Below are 20,644 nucleotides of genomic sequence, written 5' to 3' on the forward strand. Positions count from 1 at the left end.
CAGCTCCTCCGACAGTAACCCAAATAAACTATTCACCAACTCCCCAGCCTACACAGTTCTAGACCATGTCAAACATGCCTGAAATACGATACTTCAATTTAAAAACTAATATCACACTAATTTAACCATACATATATTTTGCTAATCCATTTATTTATATTAAATTATCTCCACTGATCGTTCAAAACATACACACCTTTCAGGAAAATCCACTTGTGTGTACCAAGTATTCTTCTACTTCTGATGGCACTTCCATGAAGGGCTAAAATTGAAATTAAAGAAAAATAATCTTTAAAAGTAGAAAATGTCTCTTGCTGTGGTCTAGCATCATCTTTCATGTTACTATGTCAGAAACATAAAAATTCACTTTGTCATACAACATTTCAATATTGGTCTAGAACAGTCTTCAATACTTTACAAGTTGAAATTTTGTATGCACTAGAAAAAGTTACCCTGAATTGGTTTTAGACCATTTTGCAACTGTTACAATGTCTGAAGAACCAGAACATTCAAGCTTCTGTTTCAAAAATATTTATGAGTGGCCATGGATTTATTCACAATGCAATACTATCTGTCCATAGCTTGCAGGACCATTACCTCAATAGTTACATTCAAAGATGGTCACGTATGTAGATTCACATTAACTCCAACACACATCTGAGGCCAGACAGCTAACTCGCACCATCTCTGAAATCGGTTTAATTTAGCACAAGTTAACCAAGTGATTTATCACATGGGTCTTCATGCTTATTTAAATGCCACAGCAAAAGAAATGAAACTAAGAATAACTGACCTTAAGTCAGAGAAGAGCACACACAAAAAAATCATCAAATAATTACTCATCAGTTTGATGGCAACTATGAAAATGCAATATACTGCAGCTTGTTCTTATTTTTTATCCCACTCAGTAACCATACAAAGATTACAAGTCTCTGGCACTTAACACATTCCATACTTTTGACAGACAAAACCAGGGAAACCAAGTAAGAAATGGAAGCATTTATTATCTTGATCAACAGCAGAGATGTAGTGCCACTTCTAGAGCAACAAAATTAAAAATTCCAGCCATTACCTTAATGATTCTGTACAATGTATTGGACACCACTGAAAACCTCCTCTCCATCATACCTAAAAACAAATAGTAAACAAGCTTAATATTTGAAATCAGCAGATTCTTATTACTGGGCCACTAAGTCACACACATTATGAGACAATAATCATAAACAATCTCTCGAGTCTCAGAAGCAATAATATGTTACATACCCAAGTCTTAAGTTTGCAGGAGGCCTTTTAGAAAGCAGCAACACATGCAGCCATTTTTAAGTAACAAAGGAGTTACAAGTTACATCCACTTGAAATCCCATATTAAAAACAAATTTCTACAAATAACTGCATGTACTATTAAACTTCAGTCCAAAGGATTTTTAATGAAAATTCGTCATCTCAAGGTTTCAGCCCTTTTAAGTATAAGCACTGATTTCAATTGGTTTAGAGAGTTCAGTTTTCACCACATAGCAAGTATTTAAATCTATCAACTCAACCAGGCAAAGAAACACGTGACAAAGTATGTTTTGTCATATACAATACTTAAATAGATCAAATAAATGTAGCAATCCATTAAAGATAACTTAACTTATAAATGTTTTGTTTCAGATCACAACAACATTTTAAGCTATGGAAAATCTTGAGTTAAGCTTGCTTATTACACCCAATAACCAGAAGTTACTAATGGCTTCTAAAGATTCAAAAATTTTACTGTTCAGTAATCTTAACATGTGACTCAGGCTATCAGACAAGCTAATACAACACGGAATGAATGCACCCGACAACCTCCTACGTGAATGAAAACACCTCCTAATCTTTACTTGCAGATAAGAGCCTAGAATCCTAGCTGTATTTTATTTACTGTATTGCCCATTCTCCCAGAAGTACTACGGCTCAATGACACTAGCATCGCAAAAGGGGAAAAAAGGCATCCTAAGTCCACGTGAAGCTGGGTTTTTGTGTGTTATGTCATTTTTTAAAATAAATCTCTCTTTATTCTGCTGTCTCATTGCCTAGCGAAAAAAGAAAAGGCAACTTTAATAGTTAAAACTTTAAAGTAATTTCATGATTAACATTAAAAAAAGCAAGAAAAGACTGCGGTGTTTTTTTCTTGGCACCATATGCTGATTTTACAGCAACTGTATTTTTAAGAGTCTTCTGCGGCCGGACAATTCCATGATGCCGATGGCCGAGCCCTCGGAAACACACGCAGGCAACGCGAATGTGTGCACCAGCCCTCTGTCAAACGAACAAGGCAACTCCACCTTATTCGAGGCGCCCTAACCTCTCACCAACTCCCCTCGTTCTCATCGCGATGTTTAGTCGTGACCGACTTCATTCACCAGCACGGGCCAGCGTTCCAAGCACTAATTCAAACGAGGACCGAGCGAAGCGGAAGGCTGCGTGGCCCCGGCAAGGGGCTGCTCCCAGCCTCAGCAATTAAGAGCTGGCGTCACTGGCGGGCAGCATTCGTTTCACCAGCCCCCGAAGGTACCCGACACGGCCCGCGTCCCCGCCGCCTCCCTCCGGCCGGGCCGGCTACCCATCAAAATGGCGCAGGCCAGGCAGCGCCTCGCCGGGCGCCGCCCGCGCCAGGGCAAAATGGTACCCCGCCGCCCGCGCCAGCCGCCCCCGCCTCCGAACTACCCATCCCAGAGTGCACCGCGCCGCGGGACACCGCTTCCGGCGGGGGAACTCGGCCGCGCCGCACGCCCGCCTCCCCCGCCGCGGAGCCGCGAGGCCTGCCGGGACCTGTAGTCCGCTGCCCCCCCCCCCCCCCCAGCCGCCGGCGCCGCAGCGGGGCGGCGTACACGGCGGCTGCGGCCCCGCGGCTGGCTTGCGCCTGGCCGTGCCCGCCCCGCCCGCGGCTCCGAGGTGCGAGCCTCACCTGCCAGCTCCAAGCCCTACGCGAGCGGCGCCGCGGGCGAGCCCCCCCAACAGGCGAGCAGAAAACGAAGCAGCGCGGGCGCCCCTCCAGCCCCGCTCGGGGAGCAGCCCCGGCCGCTACCTTACCCGCCGGTGCGGAGGTTCCCCAGGAAAAGAGAGGGCGAGGGGGCGCTCGCCAGCTTTATAGGTACGCTGCGGGGTGGGAACGAGGCTGGCCCCGCCCCTCTCCCCCGCGCGCCGAGGGGCGGGGCCGCGCCTTTCTCCTCCGGCGCGCGCGCGGCCCTCCCCGGGCGGCCGAGGCCGTTGGCGGGCTCGCGGCCGCTGAGGCGTTGCCGGCAGAGCCCGGCTGCGGCCCCGCTGAGGGGCCCCGGCAGCGCCGCCCTGGCGGCAGCCACCGGCCCCGCGGCTGCCGAGCGGCCGTGGGTGAAGCCGCCCCGGGGCCGGGCCCGCCTCAGCCGGGACTCCTCAGGCCGGGGCCTGCGCCGCAGGCCTTCCGCAACCCAGGGACGGGGGTGGGGGATGCTGCGGACTCGGCTGCCCGCCCTTCCGAGCGGGCAGGAGCAGGGGGCCGGAGGGGAGCAGACGGGAGGGGCTGCCCTGAGGGGAGAGAAGGAATGAGCGCTGGCGTCCGGCTTACGATCCCGGTGCTGTTTGTGCATTTTGCATTACAGGGTTTGTGCATCAAACGCAGAGCGAGCAAGTGAAGGCGGGAACCTGAGAACAGCTTACAAAACTCAGGAAAAACGTTGTCCGTTGAGTACTTGTTTCTTATATCTTCTGTCACTGTTCCCCAGGACTCCAACTGGTTAAGCTTCCATCGCCATGCCTGAATGTTTCAGCTCTCCTTCCTCTCTAATTAGATGTTTCTGAAACCTTAACCACATGCACACCCTTTCCCTTTTTGGAAGTAGCACGCAATGCTTTATCCCTGTATAACATTACAGGTCATCGGGGCTGAAAAATCTCCTCTTACCCACAACAGACAAAAAAAAGAAAGCTTTCTGCAGTTTTTTACTCTAGAAAGACTAAGGATGCGATTCCACAGTCAACCCAAGAGTGGGCTCCCCCAGTCCCGGCACAGCTTTAGCCACTGGAAGTTGCACTCAGTCAGAAAGCAGCTTAGTCTCCAGCTGAATCGACCTCCCGTACCACTGTGGCAGTGCTAGTGAAAGAAGCGGGAGCGGGTATCTGGGCTACAGTGGGGATGGGAGGACCGCTACGGCCCAGATGACATTTTAACTGATGTGAAACCACATCCTAAATTCTCACAATATTTATGGAAGTTCTCACTAATTGTTTATAAATAGTCTAACTTTTTTGTCTGCCCGTTTATTGAGAGGTTTAGTATATCAATCAACTTAGTTGAGGAAACCAGGAAAAACAAGGAAGGATGAAGAAAAGCTCAAAAAATTTTTTGGTGTTTTGACAAGTTGTTAAGAATACTACAAAAAACAACAGTACACAAGATGGACTCTCAATAGAAGGCTCTAACTGTTGGGAACAGATAAGGGAAGTCTAGAAAAGTGAGTTGTAAAGTGCTAAAATACCTGGCAATTCTTAAGATTACTGAGATTAATACTACCAGGAAAAAACGAAATAGTTGACAAATTTTAAACATGTTTTCTTCTGCAGCTCATGGCAGGAGACAACACTTATTTCCTCTCTGCTTTTCATCTTCCACATCCCATTTTACCTGTCTGAAATCTTACTCTTGACCTCAAGCAGAGTGACACAAATGGCAGAGTGCAAGCTGCAGCTGACCCACCACCTTTTCTGCTGTAGAGGCACAAGAAAAAAGGTCTACATGGTGCCTTTTTCTCAGAGCCTCCTACGTGCACTTGTTTGAGCTGCTATTTCTGTAGGAGAGAGAGCGGGAAGCAATAAGCATCAGGGAATAGTTTCTAGTGCTTCACGCAGGCTCAGCAGCTGAACTTGGGCACAGGCAAGCAGTTTACGCCATTGTTGTCTATCCTGGTGACCATGGCACTGAAAATGTTAACCCACCCTTCCTTAGTGACATCAGGGTTAAAGGTAAGCGAAGTAATCACGACTCCATTAGCCCTAAAGAAAGAAGGCAACTCCTTACCATTTCTTTCCTAAGTCCTAAATAATTACGGCTTTTTGCAGGGCTTCTATGTATGTAGGAATGGAATTTCTTTTCAGGGGAAAAAATAGACAGACTCATAATTTAAGCCCAAAGTACATTATATAAAGCATGAATGAGTACTATTGTGGTTTGCAATTATAAGAAGGCTATAAATAATAAGATGATGAAGGGCCTGTCCACGGCTGCGGGGTCCTGCTCTGTATTGTGATCTTTGCAGGAGAAACATGGGTGTACACTTACCTCAGGGAGCCTTGCACCTTGCAATGTTACCACGTGTTTTTAGATTGTAGGGTACAGGTTTACTAGCAGTGCCTGAATGCACTTTTTATGCAAACTCTTTATCCCCAAAGAAATGTGCCTCATATTTCTCAGCACCACCTATGTCAGCGAGCACTGGACAAGCTTGTGGGTCAAGTGAAGTACATCTTTATTGTAGGTAGGCAACAACTACAATTATGAGACTGAAAAAAGTTAACCAAAACAAAATAAAAATGTACACCACTATTACGTATTAAAAGTACGGTTCCTTCTTAGCTGCCTTTCTTTCCCCTCCTTCAGGCTTCCACATCTTTATATGTCAGGCATCCGGATGAGGGTGCAAGCTGCAGAGCAACGCCTGATCCTCAAACTCCACTCCCCAGAGAGATCCTCAGGCTAGTCTGAACCATAAGCCTGGTTGCCATAAAGCGTTAGTTTATAGATGAACTGCTTCTGAGTTCAGCTCACCACACAGCAGCACATTCATGCACAGTGTAAGCACTGGCAGAAGGGAGTGCTGGTTTTGGGATAATGGGATGTACTGGATTGCCTCTTCTGAGGCCCACACAAACGTATGCTGGCCTGAAAGGCTGGTGGTGTGGCTACCTCCAGGGCTTTTCAGCTCCTGGCAACTCTTTCCAAGTTCTCTTTTCTTGATTTAAATGATTTCTTTCTCTTTATTTCTGTCTCCCCCCACTTCCCTTCTGTTCCTATTTTTAGTCTGGCTTCCTGGATTTTCTCCCATAGCTTTGCAGCTTTGATGACTCACATCTCTTGGTTTGGGGTTGTTACCAGTGCATCCTTTGGGATGCTGAGTTCCCCTCCCCTCTCACCTTCCTAGCAGGAAGTCTATTGTATGCAGCTTTAATTTCTTCCCTCTCAGAACAGATAGTACTCATTGTAAAATCTTGAGCTGACTTTGCCATATTTCACAGTATGCATCATAAAATGCATGAGTTGGGAAACAATTTCATTTAGCTTATGATTTTGGCCCTCTTTTTAATGTTTTCCAGACATAAGTATTCTTTACTTAAACTTCTTCTCAACCCCCTCTCTGAATTTTTAGTCACTTTAGTGTCGCAGAAAGATTAGCGCTTTTTTTAATGATAAATGACATCATAAAAACATTAGAACAGCTGTACAGGGTCAGACCAGAGGTCCACCCCCCTCAGTATCCTGCCTCCAACTGCAGCCAAAAATAAATGCCTAGGAGGGGGAGTAGGGATAGAACAAGCACGTAGGGATCCTTCCCTGAATATTTGCCCAGCCTCTGGGAATATAAAACTCCGAGACCTCCTAGAGGGTGGGGTGGGATTTTTTTTGTGTATGTGTGAATGTAACAATCCTCCGTTAATTTGCTACCCATAGATTTGTCCAGTCTTCGCCAGAGACTTTATAAAATTTTAGCATCCACAATAACAATGGCAAGGAGTACCACAGCTTAATTAGCATTACAAGAAAATGCACCTCCTTTAGTTTGCTTTGTACCTGCTGTCTGCATATTGCACGGTTTTAGAAGCAGCGGTGGGCAATCCATCCCTCTGCAGTCATCTCCTCGTTAAGCCGCACCCTGCAGCCTCTTCTTCAGGTTGAAGAAACCTCATTTACTTAATCATTCCTCATATGGGAATCAGTTCCTACCTTTGACCTTACTCTCATTGCTCTTACCCAAACTTCTTCTTGTTTCTTTTTGAGATGGGAGTCCCAGAGTATGCACTGTATTCAAGAAGCAGGTATAACATGGGCTTATGCAGAGGCGTGATGATGTTCTTCGTTTTCTTCTTTGTTCCCTAGCACTTCCTAAACTTTGGTTTCCTTTTTTGACTATCGCTGTGCACGGAGCTGAGGTTTCCACAGAACTATCTGTCATAACTGCAGGATCTCATGTCTGAGTAATAAAGGTCAGAGCCCATCATTTTACATTTGCTTTTGTGTTTGCTTTTCTCAGTGAGCTGTGGTTTATATTGATCTATGTTGAATTTCATGTGTTGCTGTTATACCCACTCAGTTTTTTAAGCTCATGCAGCTATTTATGCATCAGCAGTTTACCAAGCATCCTGACTGTTGCCTTACAGATCATATTTATCTAGATGCACACTATTTCTACTTTTTATGTTAAGTTTTTACCTGCTTGCCTAGTACAGGTGTCAGGCTTAGTGGGCTGTAGTTTCCTGGCTTTCCCTAGAACCTTTTCAAAACTTTACAATCCTGTTTGCTACTTGACCTTCTTTAGCACCAGAGCAATTTCAAGTGAGAGCTCACACACCACAATTAGCAGTGCACATGTTTCACTGCATTCATCTAGAGCAAAATCTCATCCTGTTGATACTGCAGCATCTTCAAGAAGTTTGAAGCAACTTCTCTGATGAATGCCTCAAAAGTGGTGTGGTGAATTTCCCCAGATCTTCCATAATGAACACAGGAGCAAAAAATTAATGCAATTGCATGACCTCATTTTCTCAGAACAGACTTCCTGTGCCTCATGAATTTGAAAAGGAATATGTTATTAGTTTTGATAGACTAAACACCGTTAACACTGGCATGTACTATTGTGGGCTTCCTTTTCCCTTTTCCAAGTCCTTCTTGAATGGTGGTTTTGTGCCTTCAGGATAGTGTTCTCAGTTTGTCTTCATACCACCTGCGAGGATTTAATGTGCATAGATGTTCCTTTTAGTTTTATTTTTAACAAGCATCTTCATTTTTAGGTATCTCCCCTTTCTGAAGTTGAATACAGCTGTGGTGGATATATGGGTTTCCTGCTGCAAAGATGTAGTATCTAAATATATAATGGCAGTTTATACTGACACATTCGGTTTATTGTCATAATCTAATCAGTTTATATATAGCTAAAATTAATGGTAAAGCATAACTAAGCTTTATACAAGAAAAAAAACCCCAAATCCTCTGTACTTAGTTACTTGAAAGAAGCAATAAAGTTGGTGTATTGACAGCCAAACTAATTAATATTAATAATTTTAAGTTAAATTAATTAATTTTTCCTCTGTTTACCAAGGTTAGTCTGTGTTCTGTCTCCAGGAGTACATAATTGTAATTATTTTATTGTTTAACAGGAGCATTCATTATCTTGAACTACAGCAGCATTTCAGTATGCCCAAAAATACTTGAGGGAAATTTCAGTCTGAGTTTTTGTTAGTGCTTGGGAACGTCATCTTTCTCTCAGTGTTCAAATCTCTTCTGTGTTATCCTGCAGAAACAGTATATTACTGAAATATAAAATGCTTAATTTAATTGTGATATAGTTGCTGCTTATCTTACTGGCTTTTGCTCACCCTTAAGAGATGAGATGAACAGACTTGGATGAGATGAAAGCATTGAAGTGGAAGTACTGTGGAAAGATGGGAAAAGAGCAACCTGCCATTTAATATTCTTCTCATAGTTGTAGGACCCAGCTGTTAATTAATATCACTTTCAGCCACTTCATTCATTAACAAGGCATAGGGAAAAAAAGGCTTTTCTGTCATATTTATACAGCCTTGACAAATTGAGTGTCAAACTCACTTTTAAGTAGGAAATATATCTTCACGTGCCTTAACGAGAGGCTGCCTCTGGTTCTTAGGGAAGACAAAGCTGCTGAGCTATTTGATTTTTTTTAACCAAACCTGTTCTTAATATTGGTATCCTTCAGAGGCTTGCTTACCATTAAAATATCCTATAATCACACCCTATACAGAATCAGGAAAAACAACACATACTCAACTTGCTCTTTCTAAAACCAAGTATCATGTGAACTATTACAACAAAATAGAAGTTGCAAAACTACATTCCAGTATCTGGAATTGAATCTGGATATGATGAGTACAGATCTCTGGGTAAGAAAAGGCACTTTTCCTTTGAAGTGGAGATTTCTTGGAAAATTCTTTAACTGCTTGGAATGTTTCATTTGATAAAGTAAGAAAATAAAATATGCATACATATTATTTTACTCATAGTACAGATATTAAAACACATACAAATATTTTTTAAAAACTACTAAAGATGTAGGAAAATGTAATTGCATTATCTACAGCGCTAATATATTAATAGATTTAATTTTGAATCAAGGCTTCACTTTGGATGGTGCGTAAGTCTTCCCTTCTATGAAACTTGTGTAGACACAGGTATTTCTCAAATCTTTTATTGCAGAATTTTGTTTCCATATTGTTTTGTTCTTAAAAATAGCAAGCCTTCCGGGACAGGATAGTGTGTTAGCACATTTTGTGAGCGTGTCTTGATCTTAGTGGCTCAGTTCTCATACAGGGAGAGATCAAACAGCACTTTCTGTAGATATGTTTTAACTTTACAGTTCAGTAGAACTTACGAGCTACTGCTGAAAGGGATGACCTTGTACTTCCCTCCTCCCCTGTCACCACTGCAGGCTAATCATCATGGTGCTACGAGCACAAGCAACTACCTGGTGCAATAGAAAGCAATTTTTTTTTTTTTTTCCGCTTTAGTTTTCTAGCCACCTGAACTGACTCACATCGTGACCACCTAACCACTAGATTTAACAGAAGGGAAGTGGTGGGAGCACACACCCTGGGCTGGGGAAGAGTTGAGCAGGGTGGTGTCCACTGACAGCAGCTAATACTTAGGCAGCTATAAATATGATGTGAAACCTCATGCTCGATTCCTCCAAAATGTGGTGTAGCACCTATTTAACTATTCCTGAATGCAAGAATTCTACCATTAAAATAAACAATATTTGAGGTTTAAGAAGTCTGTTCTTCTACTGTTTGCTGCTATTTACTCTTGTACTGTAAGGAAGAAATCATATCTATCTAAATACAGTTAAATTACATGGACAGTTGATATTCAGAGCTGTACAGCTTATGGCTGGCCTTACTAAAGAGCAAGAAAATTGTGATGCTCTGCCCTAAGATATGTAAGATTAGTCTCTCTGGTTTTTGAAGGTGGGAGGCTCTATTTGTAAAGAACAGAAAGACGAAGGCAGCATAGTTAATCCTATAATCATGACAATATTCCTTAAAAAACAAAAATAAGCAATTTTAGTTGTGTAAATAATTTGTAAACTTGAAGAGAAGGTATCATGGTTTAAGCCCAGCCAGCAACACAAGGACACCCACTCACTCCTCCCCCCCGGTGCGATGGGGAGGAGAAAATATAAAGAAAAGCTCATGGGTGAGACAAGGGCAGGCAAGATCACTCCCCACTTATGGTCACGGGTAAAAGACAGACTCAACTTGGGGAAGAAACAAAATCAATTTAATTTACTACCAATCAAATCAAAACAGTATGATGGGAAGTAAAATCAAATCTTAAAACACCTTCCCCCCACCCCTCCTTCCTTCCTGGCACAACTCCACTCCCGATTTTCTCTACCTCCTCCCCCGCAGTGGCACAGGGGGACGGGGAATGGTGGTTGGGGTCAGTTCATCACACGTTGTCTCTGCCGCTCCTTCCTCCTCAGGGGCAGGACTCCTCAAGCTCTTCTCCTGCTCCAGCGTGGGGTCCCTCCCACGGGAGACAGTCCTCCACAAACTGCTCCAGCGTGGGTCCCTCCCATGGGCTGCAGTCCTTCAGGCACAGACTGCTCCAGCGCGGGCTTTCCCAAGGAGTCCCGGCCATCTTGGGGGGCCTCTGCTCCCCCACTCCCCTCCATGGGCTGGGGGGGACAGCCTGCCGCCTCACCGCGGGCTGCGGGGGCAGCCCCTTCTCCCCCACTCCTCCTCCCCTCCTTCCTCGTTGACCTCGGTATCTCCGGAGGGGTTCCTCTCACATCCCACTCCCCTCTCCGCTGCAGGTTTCCCCTCTTAAATCTGTTCTCCCAGAGGCACTACCACCATCACTGGCGGGCTCAGCTTTGGCCAGCGGCAGGTCTGACTTGGAGCCGGGGAAGCTTCGAGCAGCTTCTCACAGGAGCCAGTCCTGCAGCTCCTCCCCTGCTACCAAAACCCCGCCACACAAACCCAAAACAGAAGGTAAACTAATGTACTGCTGACTTCTAGGAGGGAACTCACAGCACTGCAAATTCTTACCATTCACACAAGCACACGTTCCCCATCCTGATATTCCTGACTGGAGCTGGTAGCCGAGATCCTGATGCTGGTGGGGCTGCGTCCTGTCACGATGAAGGTACTCTGTCTGAGAAGGTGCCTCCTGCTGAAGGCCCTCCTACACTCTAATCTGCTTTGCCTGGTTGTGCTCTCTTGGATATTCCCCAAAACTCAAAGGAGCTCACCCAGGCTCTCTGGGCAACAGGGAGAAAGACCTGGGCGTTTCAGAAGTTGCATGCTCTCTCTGCCTGGTCAACAGCAGACCATAGAACAAGACAAGGCCGTCCTGTTTTCTGGTCCGGAGTTGTACATACGCTGTGTAGGGGAAGTATGGTACAAGGCTGCCACTCCTTGTCAGCACTGGGAACACGCTCTGCTTGGCTACAGACCATGCAGCTAATAGGCAGATGAGGTTTATTTGAGTGGTTCATGTGACAAGAAGCAATTGCTCTGCCAGAGGTAATGAGCACGCAGTGTTTCTAAACACAAGGCCCTTGCAGAGCAGAGAAATGGTGGTATGAAGCTTGAGCTGGCAGGCTATTTACAGACAGGAATCCTCTGGCGCTCCTTAATCTCCAGTTGCTGCCAAAATCTCAGGGTGCACTCCCGTCAGCATCCTTTGCAATCCCTGAGCCAGGCACCCTTGGGAGCCAGGAATGGATGACCAGGAGGTGCACTTGCTAAGATTATCTGTTCCTTCTCAAAAACCGATGCTGGGAGAATTTTCAGAGAGGCCAGTGATCAGACCTGAGAGCAGGCCACCAGGGAAGAGCAGGTGACCCTCAACTTCATCTGGAGCAGCTCCTAGGTGGAAGCCTGTGGCATTATGCAAGATATGAAAAGGTCTGGGCACTGCCTGGTCTTGGGAGAGGTGAGCAGCCCACTGCCCGTGGGCAGCAGGTCAGGATCCCAGACAGGGATGGAGAAGCTGGTGGGTGGCCCTGGTTGCTGTATGCACAGTGCAAACCATTAACACTTGCTATAATGCAGCTGACTACTCCCGCAGGAGCTGGCACAGTTGCCAGAGTTACTGTGTGGCCCTGGCTAGTGCAGGTTGCCCTGCACCGGGGTTATGTCCAAGATGAAAAGGGTTGTTTGCATACAGCCGTGTTGAGTATTGCCATCCTCCTTGGAGGGATCGTATTGCTACCAGATAATGAAGTTCCTTCCCTGTCAAGGACTCTGCACCGCAGTGCATGGGACACTTGGTACCAGTGGCAGGAGCACCTACCTGTTTTTTCATATTCATCTCCTCCTAGACTACCTATAGGAAATACAACCCCAGGTTTCCTGAAGGTGTTTCAGTCTTGACATGGCCTCTTCTAGCTCTGGGCATCCCACTTAGCCCACCTGGCAGTTCGTGACATTGCACCCATATGGGAGAGAGTCCACCAACAACTTTTTATTGACAGATTGGCTACAGAGCCAGGTGATACAAGTGTTACTGATCCAGGAACTTGGCATGATACAGCCTTTCTGCTGAATTCAATAGGAGCCGTGGAGCAATTCTCTACTCCTCTAAAACAACAGAAAAGCAGAGACAACTTCAGAAGCTACCACAGTGTGCTATAAGTTGTATCACCTGAACTAAAAAAATCCTTTGATGATGGTGCTCTATTTTGTAAGAACAAAAAAGAAACTTTCTAAGCACTATTGAAGAAGGAAGCTCATCAGCGCTGCTTTATGCTGTCTTAAATGTCAGATAATCTACTTGAAATTATGCTAGTTCATTGGGCCAACACAGCATTTAAAACAACTGTTTTGTCACATTTCTTTAATTTTTCTTTCTTTATTTTTCTTTCTTGTCTCTACTTGGATTACTCAAGCATGCACTTAGTCTTGCATAAGTAGCTATGAAGAGAGGAGTGGATCTCACTTCAGGAAATGTAAATTGATATGTTTCATTTCTCTTGAAGATCTTGCAGTTTGTTGGCAAGTTTAAGTAGTTTCCATGGACTGCAGTGGGAGTTTGTGACACAGCTTGATTGTAGGGTTTGTCTATTACATGCAAGTAAGGGATAAAACAAGACAGCTCTAACATAATGAATACTTATTATACTAGGAGTGTCCAAGCATTTGAAAACCTTATGCAGCCCACCAGGCTGGTTGTAGGCAGAAGCAGACTAAGAAATTACATGTCGTCTCCTTCCAGGAGTCCTGTGGGTCCAGCTCAATACATCCCTCTCCTCCTGTCGCCCCACTTCGAGTCACCACAGACCGTGCTAGGATCTGCAATGACTTGTTCTTTATACCCACGTTTCTGCAACAGAAGCAAGCCTCATCTCGCAGGCACGGGGAGGGGACAGCGTGCAGAGAGGCAGCCTGTGGGTCCTGCCCGTGTTCCTCCACACCCTGTGTGGGATGGGGCCGTGGGCCTGCACACAGTGAGAGATTTCCGAAGGTTGCAGCAGAAGAGCTGGTGAAGCAGAAATGTGCTGTAGGATGCTGCGTGAGAAGACAAGCGACTGAAACCTTGTTTGAACTTGTAAGCCAGCTGTTTTGCAGCGCTGATCAGAGACATACACCTGACCCATTGCTGGTCTGGGAGACCGATGCTTGATACAGGAGTGGATAAATTTTCCCCACTTTGTGATTTTGAATGGGATGACCATTAAAATCGTTCTTCTGTAAACACAAGAGGGCACTCCCACCTCACTTCTAAGTGCACTTGTAAAAGGAAGTTCGTAGTGGAACAGAGAATTGCAGCTACTTCTTTGTACATGCTTTGCTACAGCAACAATCACTATGCGTTTATAAGCATTTATAGACCATACATTTATAGGCCATATTTAAAAAATGTGGTGTTGGCTTGATGCTTTCTCCAAAATAGTATGTATGAAGAAAAAAATGAATTTAATCCTTGATCCTGATGAAGTAAAATCAAAACTCATATGTCCTTGTAACCAGAATTGCACTGAAACTGGGGAACTACAGACTACTTTGGGGGATTTTAAGTGCATTGTCTTGTGGAAACAGAGACTACTTTTGTCTACAATAGCAAATTCGCTAAAAGGAGCTACAGAAAGGGGAATGAGATTTAAAGTTGTTATGCTTGCCAACACTCGCATGTTTTGAACTAGAATGTCAGTGCTCCACTCACATAAGTTTCCCTTACCCACTCGCTCTTGTCTGCCTGGTGTGTTATGCTACCAATGCTTTGCACACTCTAGTCACACAAGAATAAATGTATTTTAAGTTTACCAAAGGGCCGCTCAGCTGTTGGGATCAAAGTCTCACTTGATCACTCAGAAAGGTTTTAACAGTTTTTTATAGTGTCCAGCACAGGAAATGAAAATCTAGGCTTGTAAAACAGAATTTTCTGTACATTTTAAAATACAAATAAAACCCAAAAGTAATTACTTTTTAAAGGGAAATATAAACATACAAAGCCCCAAATCCACTTTGCTAATTATCTCAGATTAAATGCTTACATTTCCTTTGCTCGGAGAGAGTTATTTGGTATGGTCTAAAGCTTTTCCATGGGGAAACAAATTTTAACTGCATTTTTAGCCATTCTTTCTACAAGGTGTTTTTCCACTCCATTTGTGCTTAAATGGGCTGCACTTTTGATTTTGACTTAGCAGTCCCCTCCCGGTGAAGGCTGTTCTAGTCTCTGTTCCCTGTAGGAGACAGAAAATGTGAGGCAGTGGAATAAGGAGCGGGGTGGGAGGAGGGAAGCCGGGCAGTCTGCGATGGGAGATGGCAGAGTTGGGTACCTGAGTCATCAGATGCACTTGGTGATCTTCCCCTGCGCATCTTACCCCTTCTTCTTACCCCCATGCTTCTTTTGATCATTATGAGCCACACCACCAATTTCTTAAACAACTCTCCCTTTGTCCAAGAGGTCTGATGTCTCTCTTTCATAACATTTTTGATTTGGGATGCAGAAAGCAAGGAACAGAAGAAGGAGCAGCACCATCTAGTACAGCAAATTACTTGACAGTGCTCTGGGGGAAGATTTGCAGGAATAGAAGTGGAAAGTACTAAAATAAGAACTATGGGGAGTGCTGGCATTAAAGGCATATGAGTATGTGCTGTGGCCTCTTGCATTGCATTTTATCTTCATGACACCACTTTTTTATTTCATGGCCCAGCCGATCCATAAACTCATACTGGACTACTTTATAAAGCAGACAGTTAAGTATGGTTCTAAAAGATTAAAAGCGGATAAAGTGTTTGTAAAGTAACTTCTTAGAAAAATATTGAATCTAGCTGAATCTTCTGTTATCAGTTGCCTCTCCAAAGAAATCTGGTTTAAAAATGCATATTTTGCCTGAAACAAATAGAGTAGTGACAGATTCTTTTGGGTCAAGGTGCTCATTTCATTTCTAAGCATGATCTTCTCTTCAGAAACAGCAGATTATTTATAAGTAAGGTTGTTTCTGAAATGGTGATCATAAAACTTGACTTTTAGCTCTGTTAATGAACTGTGTTGAAGAGGCTGGCTGCTCTGTAGAAGGCCACCTCTGCCAGCACCTGGAAATTGTTCCCCCAGTAAGGGTCAGTAGTGATTATTAAAACAAGAAATATGTTTAATATTGTAATTCAAACAAAAAAATATGCATCAAAGGTTTGATTTTTATAGGAGAAAAGCACATACAGGTGTCAGTGGAACTTACTGGCAGAACAGACACTGGTCAACTTCAAAAAAATCAATTCAAATATAACATGCAGTCCCATGCTGAGGAATATGCCGTACTGGTTTCTAATGAGCACACACCATTCTGGATGAGTGGTCAGGTTTTGCATGCAAAGCTACAAAGTTAGCTGGTGAAGCCAACAGAAGAGGTGCAGCTCTTGGATTTATGATGTGCTTAGTGCATTTCCATGGGACCCTGCAGAGGCTGCCTTGATAAAGAGCATTGTTCTAGGAATAAAAGCAAGTCTGACAAACAAATTAATAGTGGGTAGAAAAAGGGAGTGACATTGATTTGGTGGCAATGTGCAATAAAGGTTTGTAAGTTTTTGGATCTTATTTAATTTTCTCGGTCTTGCGCAACAAAAGGGCTTCAATGGATAACAAGTGATGGAGTGTTGTGGGCAGTCAAAGAAACCTGGAATGTTTTTATACTGAGGTCAGGGTTCAGAGCTCTCATTATAGTAATTAGCATAATATAGTGTATACTTTATGCTATATTATATACACTGTATTCTATATGTCATATCTTTATATACTGCATAATATATAGCTTTTTATACATATGTGTGTGTATGTGTATCTAGATCTATGTATGTACAATATGTACGTATGCTATGTACGTTTGTGCTGTATGATGTATATCCAGCTCATTTGAGGTTACTGCTTCACAAAGACCTTCTGTGGGTTGCTGGCATTCGCTGTGAACTGGCAGCTCCTCCCTGTCTTTCCTCGCTGCCCCACTCTGTGCCAGGGCTATGGGAAAGGCAGTATGGGATGACACCATCACCTGAGATTTCCCTGTGGACAATGTTAGGGTTTGTTGATGGGGATTATAGACAATTTCAGCTCCCCAAGGACCCAGAGCAGTACAAAGAATATGGAGAAGTTAAATTGCCTTTATTGCTCATCATAACATTTGCTTTACCCATTCAGAAGGTAAGGGAGAGGTGCTTGATTAAGTAAGATTCTGCTGTCAGTCTGAGGTTATTCAGAGAAACTTCAGGTTTTAGCAGTTACTCCAGAATAAGCAATATAGAAGAGGCCCGGCTCACTATGCTTTTTTGTTTTATTTCATCATTAAAGTATTTGGTGCTCTTAATGGGTCATTCAACATTCAAAGTGCACATAACAGGCTTTCTGTCATCCTCTGTTACCATCAGAAACAGCAAAGATTATAATTTTAGATGTAAATAATTATGGCTACAATCTTTACTCAGTTGTTACTCAGCCAAAACTCCTATTAACTTCAATAGATCCATAACACAGATAATATCATTTTTAATGCTGGAGGGATTTTAGCACATTATGTTTGTCCCCTCTTATGTTTCAAATGCCAGGCATTTTAACTGCAGTACTTATCAAGCTCACTGAACAATTAACATACATTAAAATGTATTACAGTTTATAGCTTTTTTTATAGATATCATTATTGCAATCTTAAAATATACTTGGAAAGGTTAGGCATTTCTGCTTGATAGAAAAAAGAACAACATTTGCAAAAGAATATTCTCCTATCAAATCAATTAATTCAGTTAAGTTTTTAACCCGGCCTGCAAGTTTCCCATGGCGGGGGTCTTAATCTCTCTTTATTGACTTACCTGCAGTAAGTCCTTTCTCAGGCCAAAGTTACCAGAGAGCCAGCAGTACCTGCCAGGTCTTCTCCAGCAGCCAGTGGTCTGCTGCACGTGCAGAGAAATCAGCCAGTCCCTAGCTGAGGTCCCAGGTGGCAGAAGGTATTTGCAAAGGGGAGATCTCCTCTGCGGGCAAGAGGATGCACTGGTTAAGGCAGTCAAACATCAGGGCTTGTTCATGCAACGTAGTCTTCCCTAGACTTGCCACTAGCTCTGTAAACGTATCATATTCTTTAGTGGCTATTGAACTGAAGTGAAAGCATGTGGATGGGGTGGGGAGGTAAACCATACTCCTTTAAGCCTCATTCTCTTCCTCTAGGACTTTGCTAGTCTGTCATTCAATGCTATTATTACATGGTCTTCCATGTCCTCATCCCAATCCAAGAAGTTTTCTGCTTCAAAAAGTCTCTAAGCCAAGCCTTTTCCATGTGGTCTGAAAAGGGGGCAAGGATGTTTATCCCTCTTCTTGTGTGGAAGTCCTGACACAGAATACAATTTAAGATTTCACTGCCCAGAGAAAGGTACTGTTTTCCACACTATCCCCCCAATATCTGGGTGCAGAGATAAACTCAGTCTGGTTGCTTAGTCATCAGTGACCCCAATGTACCAATGTCAGCCCTGGTTGCCAAAGCAGCAGCACTTCAGAAAGAAAAACATAAAAGTGCTTGCATTGCTAGGTCAGGTATTGCTGCAATGGCTGTAAAACCGTGCCTTGTCTCAGAATCTCTTTGTGAAGCTACAGCTTAAGAGTGAGGCTACAGCTCAAAACAATTTGGTCTCGACATTAAGGATGTACAATTTTGAGGCCACCATACCATTATTCTGTGGAGAGATCAAGTTGTCTAATGGGATATTTAAACATTAATATTGACTTCTAATATGAGTGGCTGTGATCCACGTACCTCCAGCATCCTCATGAAGTCCTCTGGAGGTAAGCAAACCGAGAAACCCAGAAACCCAACAGATAGACAGTGCAGTTTGGGCTATTATGTTACGCTATTGAGCTGGTAATAGCAGCTCAGAGTTATTAATTAGCATGCCTAGACATGACACAATTATTAAACTGAGTGCATAATTTCTTCTTTGGCAAAACAATGGTGACGGGGGCACTATGGGAAGGAAATAGGTGAGTCATCTGAGGGCAGAAACAGTCACAAGTTTGCATACATTTTGCCATTTTAGCTAAACGTTTTTAATGAATTTTCGTATACCTGAATCAAAACAGAAAACTTGTGGTTTCAAATCCTAAATGTCGAAGAACTAAGTTGTAGAGTGTTGTTCAAAAGCCCCCTCCACCTCCTCCTTGCTTCTGTAGATCTGTGCGAGGCACTGACGATTCCCATAAGGAGTTCAGTTGCTCAGAGATGTGCTCAGTGAATGTGTAGGCAATGAGAATGAACCCACTGTACAGTCCTGCAGGAGCTAATTCCCTTCCTGGGCACTGACTAGGAGACCAGAAAACTGCCCTTCATATCTGGTTGTAAATTCAAACATGATTCCAAGAATTCAAATAAGGATTTTTTAAAGGTAGAATTGCAAGTAGAAATTCCTGCTGTACAGGAACAAAAGGATTTTTAAGAGTTTCCACAGCTGTCATAAGTTCAGTTGTCATTAATCTCAGTGAAGCTGTGTTGAGTAATACTGAATGAGAATCTGATCCTCTTCTTTCATTTGCCACTTGGGAACTGAGTCCATGTGGAAGCACACTAGCTTGCCCTAAAAGCCCCTGCATCGCTACAGATGGGTGGTAATCCCATCGCGATCATTCTCTAAATGGTGGGACTGGCTGGGTAAGATATCAGCAGGCATGAGGCAAGTGAGTTACTCCCAGAAAAGAAGTTAAATGCTGGTGAATTGATCTGCTAGCTAGAAAAGGAAGGTTTGGTTTGGTTTGTTTGGGTTTTTTTGGTTGGGTTGGTTTTTTTTTGGTTTGTTTTTTGTTTTGTTTTGGTTTTTTTGTTTTGTTTTTTTTTTTGTTTGTTTGTTTGTTTTTGGTTTTTTTTTCTTCAGAGGAAAGGGAGGAAAACAGGATTTGGGACATATGGATTTAGGAATGAGAGCCTCTTCCTTGCAGCACAGGATTGCTGTTCTTGGGTAGCAGATCATAAGCTTTGTACTGAATCTGCAAGGCAGCGGGGCTGTGGTTTGTCAGGCTTACTCCATCTAAGCTTTTCTTGACATGCTTGTAGCTTTGTTTTAGTTGGTCTAGCTGTGACAGCAGTTTCTCTAATTGGCCAGGTGTCTGTGGTTAATTTGTTTTGCTTTTGTTTATCTTTGTGTGGTACAACCCTAGTTCTGTGTAGATATTGTAACAGGCAGTTATTCTATATGCAGAATGAGATATTTATGGCTCTAACACAGTGATGTAGTGTAGAGAAATACAGCCCTGATATGATAGCAGGGGCCTTGAGAAATGGAAAAACGGGATGCAGCACAGAGGAATGCAGCCATGATAAGAAATAGGGCACTGGCCTGGCACCGGAGACCCCACGGCTATAAACAGTTTTCCAATGGTCAAATAAAGAAGCGCAGACCTGGACAATACCGGTTGCAGGGGTAACAAAGAAAATAAATAAATAGAATATTCTTTCTGTGAAAGGCATGGCTGAGGTCCAGGGAGCCTCTCACGGTACTCTGGGCATCATCAGTGCAGAGCTGCCCTAGAAAAGAGAGGACAATGGCACAGCCCAACTCCATGGACCGCCCGTCAGACATGGGGAGTGGACCTCTGCAAGGGGGCAACCCAGTTTTACCTGGGACTGACAGGTGGCACAGACTTGGAGGAAAAATCTCAATGTCTCAAGGTCATTTCACACTTTACTGCCAAGATAAGCAAAGATAAAGACATACTACCAGTAGCATCAGCATAGCACAGTAGCATATAGCATAGTATTTATGTTCCTGCCACCAGGAGAATGCAGTGGGTGTAAGCTGAAGTTTAGAAGAATGCACTTAGCAATTCACACTTATTCTGTGTAAGGTAAGTGTATGCATAGGTTCACAAGCTGTGATGTGTTAGTTTCTTATGAAATTCTATAGATTGTTTACAAAATGCTCTGCAAAC

At 43.6% G+C, this 20,644-nt stretch overlaps 1 protein-coding gene across 1 annotated transcript in view; it reads right to left on the reverse strand.

Annotated features, from left to right (window-relative positions):
• SYNCRIP (synaptotagmin binding cytoplasmic RNA interacting protein) overlaps positions 1-3,107 on the reverse strand; it is a 49,731-nt gene extending 46,624 nt beyond the window's left edge. Inside the window, exons 1-3 of the transcript XR_012653044.1 lie at positions 3,058-3,107; positions 1,073-1,128; positions 197-262 (exon numbers count right to left, since the gene is read on the reverse strand). The gene's annotated coding sequence lies outside the window, so the exon portion shown is untranslated. The remainder of the gene's footprint in view (positions 1-196; positions 263-1,072; positions 1,129-3,057) is intronic.
• Positions 3,108-20,644: the final 17,537 nt, after the last annotated feature.

The sequence above is a fragment of the Buteo buteo genome, chromosome 15 (genome assembly GCF_964188355.1).
Source record: "Buteo buteo chromosome 15, bButBut1.hap1.1, whole genome shotgun sequence".
Lineage (NCBI taxonomy): Eukaryota > Metazoa > Chordata > Aves > Accipitriformes > Accipitridae > Buteo > Buteo buteo.